The sequence below is a fragment of the Brassica napus genome, chromosome A5 (assembly GCF_020379485.1).
Source record: "Brassica napus cultivar Da-Ae chromosome A5, Da-Ae, whole genome shotgun sequence".
Classification (NCBI taxonomy): domain Eukaryota; kingdom Viridiplantae; phylum Streptophyta; class Magnoliopsida; order Brassicales; family Brassicaceae; genus Brassica; species Brassica napus.
The window spans coordinates 9384258-9391532 of NC_063438.1; positions in this window are offsets into that span (position 1 = coordinate 9384258).

Here is a 7275-nt window from a genome sequence, read left to right on the forward strand (position 1 = left end):
CTTTTAAATCTCTGTCGCTGGAGCAGGCACTCAGGCTGCTCCGCTCGACTGTTCTGCGCGAAAGACTCCAAATCACACTCTTTTTCTCCGGTTTTCCTCCAGCTGGTCCATCTCCCATCCAATGCAACTCCAGACATGTAATGACTCAAAGGAACTAAAAAGACTCAATAAAACCTTGAAAACTATTAGTAAGACATACATATAATGTGCCAAAAACACAATATATCATATTGCGCAAATCACAATACAGAGGGTAGGAAGATGGTGTTTTACGGATAAATCCGTGAAAGACAAGGATTTATTCTTTGGTCAATGCTGGTATATAACATTAGAAGGCTTTGAAGGTTTGATGTGGCAAGAAATACCAGAGCCAGTCTCTCACCCTTGCATGTGGAATTAGAAGCCTTCACATGGGTGATGGAATGTATGACAACTCTCAGATAATTTTAAGTTACTTTTGCAACATATTGGTCTCAATTGGTAAAAATGATTTCAGAACTAGAAGAATCGCCCGTTTTTGTGACGTATTTGGATGACATACAAAGACTGAAGGAAGGTTTCAACACGTTTGAAATCATACACATCCCCCGGACTCACAACACAGAGATGGATAGTTTTGCACACGGTTCTCGGAATCAACCGTCCTATCTTGTTCACATAAACATAGAGTCCCCAGTTTGGTTAACATGATCTTAACCAAGTATGTTTAAGTTGATGGCAAACAAAAACTACACAAGATATACTTTTTCTATATATATAATCTGGAGTATTCGGCAGATCGAGATCCAATCGAATAATTTTCTGAAAGTTTGTCTACGAATGATAGGAAGACCCGATTGATCGAAATTGACCCAGAAATTTCCTTTGAAGAATTTTAACCAGTGTGTTACAGCGGATCTTGTGATGAAAGCAAATGTTACATAAAACTTCAAGGAAAAATTCTACCTTTACATTTTTATTTCATTTTATTTTTCAAATTTACTATTAAATGATAATCATTTTTATAGGTACATTAAGTTTAGTATATAAAAAGACAAGTATATCACCACTATTAACTAAACTATTTTATAAACTCTTATTCAAATACCATGCATTGCTTTTTTGACATCAAAAAATTATTATACTTCTCAAAATTGAGTTGGTTATTTGATCTGGTCTTTGTAACCTGACCATGCATTACTATTGTGGTAAATGTATTACATTATATTGATAATTATTATATATAAATGTATAAACTGAATCATAAATCAATAAAATGTGTAAATCTCTTCGATTCGGTGATTAGAACAAAAAATTAATTAATATTTTAAGAATATTATTTATGTATATTAGTAAAGATAAAATTATAGGAATTTTCAGTAATGCTTGCTGTTTATTGTGATTATGCATGTCAAAGATACATATATTCACCCAAAAAGAGTACATATATTGGTGATGATGATTGGTTTAAATGTGGCTGTAAGAATTTAGCAGTAAAAGTTAAGCTCTAGTTGTAATGCTTACCGTTTGTTGTGATTCTACATGTCAAAGATACATATATTCACCCAAAAAAAGAGTACTTATATTGGTAATGATTGGTTCGACTGTAGCTGTAAAATTGTAATGTAAACTTTTTTGAAGAGATTTTTATTGTAGTTAAATTTATTGTAGTTGTAAGCTATAGACTGTAGATATTTTAAAATAAAAGATGTGAAATATGTGATGTATATATAAAATGATTATTTTTTTATCAATTAAAATAATTTATATTATTTTTGCTATAAGTTTAACCTTATTTAAAATGTGATACGTAAATATTATTTATGTTATTTAAAATATTTTAATAATTTTAAAAACACCCAAACTTAAATTAAAATATTTATAGATGTTTTTATCATGATTATCTAATTTATTTGATATTTGGAAAGTCTTTTCATTTTACAGATTCTACAGCCTATAAAAGAAAGATATATGTTTTTTACCTAAAATACATAAGAAAAAAAATTGTTCTTGTTGTAGCTTTAAAAATAAAGTTAAACCATGATTGGTAAAAATTAATAGAAACTTGATGTAAGCTTTATTTTAAAAATAAAACTACAACATGATTGATAAAATGTAGTGATTTAAAAATAAATAAAACTAAATTAGAGAGATAAATCTCAGCCAGTAACCCCCATTATATATGTTGTAAAGCAAACAGAATATTCCTTACAATTTCTTTTTAATTATTTCATTATTTAATAAAATAATAATAATAATTTAGAACAATAGAATATGTAATCGGTCCTATATATGTTAGGTTCAACATGCACTAATATAGATGAGTGACTCAAATGGGTTATTTAACTCATAAACTTACCCAAAGTCAGTAAGTCACGACAATATTTTCTATCATTTAATGGTAATATATGGAAAACATAGAAAGCCAAAACAACCAAAATTGCATTTTGAAAATAGTTCGATCCAATAATACAAAGACTTGAGTTTATCCTTATCTAAAATAGTAGCTAGTACGTCTACACAGACATGGTCGAGTAATACGACGGTTTAGAGAGATGCTAAACACGGAGTGTTTAACATCTACCATCCTGATAAGTTATGTATGTGTAGGAATATGAAATATTTTACATAATTTGTCTCTCGGTTTCTAGGACTAGTCGGATCTTTGAATCTAGACGATTCGGATTACCAAAAAGTTGGTAGGTGCGGCCTTGTATACTAATTCTCCACGTTTTGTTTTTTTCTGGATGACGAACACGAATGGAGGTAGGTTTCCATCACAAAGATAGCGTTCATTTGAAATTTGTTTTGGTTAGCTGTCTTACTATAAAAAAAAATTAGAAAAAAGCTGTCGTTTACACGTGAAACTTCATGATACCGTCTTTTCAATCTTCACCAGCCAACACTGTCTTTTACCCATCCCTCTCAATGCTCTGTATTTTGTCTAGTTATGAAAACCTTAATTGTTGTTCTTTTTTCCTAATCATTTGTTCTTTATTAAGTAATTATGATTAATCAATTGTATGAAACATATTTTAATGTGCATGATTTTTTTTGATAAAATGATAATTATATCAAATTTCAATTTTTAACAACGTTTACAAAAAAAAAATGAGTAGCGGAAGCTGAAGAAATTGTAGCAATTAAGTTTAAGTCCACCTCTCTTTCAGTAGCTCGTGGTAACCATTTCCTTTTCTCCGACCATTTTAGTTCGCTTTAAATTTTTGCCCGCTCCACTGCTGGCAACTAGATTAGTTTTACGGCCTCGGTTTCTTGTCAATGTCACTTTCGCTGTATTGTTTAGTTTAGTTTAGTTTTTAATATGCATGCTAGTATTAAATATTTATAATATGTGTTGATAATTCATATCTTATAAATTTTCACTGAAATTTTTAAAACGAATAAAAGCTTGATTATTCCTAATGTTAATTCTACCAATAGTAGTCAAAGCATGTAAAGATTAGATTAAATAGATAAATTTAATACACTAGAAATATTCGGAAATGCAAAAACTTCCTACATACAAAAATTTCCTTTTAAAGAGCATATATTCTAAAAATGTTGTAGCCGTGTTGTTAAGTCCGTGGTCTAATAGTAAGGGCAGACTCTTTCCTGCATCTATATATTGCGAATTCGAATTATTTCATGATTGTTTCTGAACAATGTTGTAGCGTGGACCACACGCCTCCAAAAGATTAGTTTAGATCTGTTTAGGACTGAAATTTGTTCTTGAGTTATAAAAAAAATTGTGTTGTTAATGTTAATAAAATAAATAATATAAGAGTTATGATTGTTTCGAATAATACAAATTTCAAAGGGATAATATAGAAAGTGTAAAACAAGAAAAAGAAATGGGAGTGAATGGATTATAGTGCTAATGATTTTGAAGTTTTATTTGAAGAATCAAGATAATATTTCAATATTGAAATAAGCTAAATGTGTATGTCTAAAAGTTGATGTCTCCGCCATCTATCTTTCATTCCTTTTATAGCTCAAAAAATATATTTTTATAATTCAAAATTATATTTAATATTTCCATTTTTTCAATATAATATTTATCTATACTGTTAAAATAGAAATACTAATTGAACATAACCTTAGTCTTCTGTGTATCATTGTTAAATTTAGACCCTTATACTAACTATACAATTTAAATGTCTCTTAACAACTAGATTATTCAATTAATTATTTAAATATTTCTAAAAAAAAGAAATAAAAAGACTTCAAACAAAATTTATTACAAACTAATAAAATCTTATTATATCATTCATGAATATACAGTTTTTTTAAAGTCTCAAAATTTATAAATATTTAAATAATTTCGTAATTATTGCTAAATTATTATTATAAATTAATATTAAATTAATTTCGACTTATATATACAATAGAAAATTTATAAAATTATGTATATATATTTATAGAATCATTAAATATTAAAGTCAATAATTAATATATTTAAATAAATATGCATAAAATAACAAAAACTCCAATATTTAAAATCCTATAATTTATAAAATATAAAAAATAAATGTTAAATTACTGGTTGTTGACTATAATTATGATTTTTAATACAATTTTGATAAATAAATATATACTTACATGACAAAAATTAAACTATTAAATTAATTGAAACATGTTACACTTGATATTTAACTGTTATAGTTTTTATTATCCACGGGCGGATAGCTTAGCACCCAGTGCTAAGAAACAAACGTCATTCGTCGTTTACATGGATGCGGAGTTACCAATTTGGTTTACAGAGTCAACATGAGTCTGTAAATGCTTGCTGTAAAAAAAAAAGTTTCTATCATCCATGCAATTTATTAATCAAATATGAGACAGTTTTAACAAACACATTAAATAATTTATAGTAAAAAATATTTTAAAAAAATTTAACTAATGCAAGACATGTTAAAAGATGTGTTATTCTGTTTCAATTTTGATTTGTACAAATAAAATAAAGAAAATACGAGACACACCAAAAAACGAATTATGCGATTTTAATGTTATATAGTTATCTTTATATAAAATTTTAATTTGACTATATAATATTATAATAAAAATAAAATTTTATATGAATGTATGTTATTCCGTAATACAAAAAAATATTATAAATTAACGAAATGCATATTAAACTTACAATGATTAATTTGCTAAAAGTATTTTTTTTTAAATTATGATTTTACACTATAGTATATATAGTACATGATAGTTAACAGAAAAACTATATATTTTTGTAATTGTAAAAGTATTACTCCTCAAAATATAAAATATGAATACACTAATATTCAAAATTAAGGTTTTCGCTTTATTTCACAAAGTTAATATTGATATCCAAATTTTATTTATATAGTTTAAAATATTTAAATTAGGAAAAGCTATATATATAATGATTTAAAAAATAATAATAAATTAAAACTAAAGTGTAACGCTCCAACTTCCCACGGCTAATGCACCATCCATATTCTATGCGACGACGGTGCTTTAATTTTTTGGAGGCTCGGTAGTCTTGTTTACTTACTCTACAATCACTACATGACATTTCTCCCTAATTTGACCACACTCTCACGATATCGCGAATAACTTTCCGATAAATCATTCATATTTCTACTATTCCAGATTAAACACTTTTAACTCTGAAGTTTTAACAAGATGTATACCAAAAAATAAGTTTTATTAACATATGTAGTCAAATCAATTTTCTTAAGTTTTTCAGGTGTATAACAGAAATCAAAATGTCACATTGAGTTTATAAAAAAATTCTAAACCTAACTTTAAAACTAAATAAAATAACACAAATTTAAACAAAATTATAAAAAAAGTTAAAATGCATAAATTATAGCTGCAGTTATAATTTTTATTAAATCAACATTTTAAATAAAAATAATTCTAAATTTTGGAAGTTCGGATCAAAATTTAATTTGTTTTAAATTGTACATTTGATCATTTATGTACAAAAATGATTTAATACTCTTTTAATCAAAATTTAGTCTTTCGGAATTGAAATTAATTATAATTATGGTGTTTTTACCGTATAATTTATTTCATGTAAATATGTGTTTGGATGTGAAGTTTTTCTTGTGGTTTTCTACTTCCCTGACGCTCCTTTTTTGGGTCTATAAATTTTATTTTGTTAGACATAAAATTTTCAAGTATAATCTCACAGACTCACACCAAAAAAGATGTATAAATCTAATATAATTAAACATGTCGACAAAAAATATAATAAAACATGTATTTTATGCAATTACTTAACCCTCTTCCCCTCTGTAGTAATTACTTTCAAACTAATTTCATAATTAATTTTTTCAATGGTGACGCTTAGAACTAATTTTAAACAAGATAAATATATTATTTATTTATAATTAATGAGTTTTTGTTTAATGAGAATTTACATCTGACTTACCTTATCCAAAAATTTGTAGTAAGTATTTTTTATTAATTTATATATTTCACATTTTTCAGAAGTCTAAATTCAGAATTTTTAGTATAAAATATTACTAAATTTTTTAGTCAAATTACTACTGCATTAAAGTTTTCGCCATTCTCTTAAATAAGTTATGACGTTGTGAGATATAAATAAATTGCTGTATTTCACAGCATTATACGTTACTGATCCGTTGACACGTATTTCTTAGTTGTGACATGTGTAAGCGTCTACACAAACAAAACCAAACCTAATGGGCCCATCTTTTTGTCCGCTTATGTCCTTTTCCACACAAAAAATAATTTCATATGCTCTCTTTTCATTTTCGAATATAATTTTTTTATTGAATTCCGAAAAACTAAAATACCACAAAACCAAAATATAATTTAAAGAATTACAATTCAGGCGGACCACCTAATCCACTTAGATATTCATCGGGTCAATCTTCCTAAATCGATTTCTTTTAAACAATGGTGGAAGCTACATCAATCTTCAATTTAACCGATATCATTTCATTCTTTCATCACCAAAAGGATAATCTTCCACCTAGAGACTAGTCTATAATCTTCCACCTAGAGACTAGTCGAATCCAATAATATAACACGAATTACCCATAAAAAAGGGGAAAAAATGCACCCAAAATGTATAACTTAGTTAGACTTGGTATAACTACAAAACTTTGGACAGTTCATTAAAACTTCAACTAATTTGGATTGTACAGGACTTCTATTGTATATGACGAGGACATGATGGATCGTATATTAATTCTTGATGTCTTTTGTTAAACTTTGATTTTGTGATTGCTAACAAAGTAAAACTTTGGAAATTTGTAGTTCCTTAATATAAACAATCAAAATAGTTAAAATTGG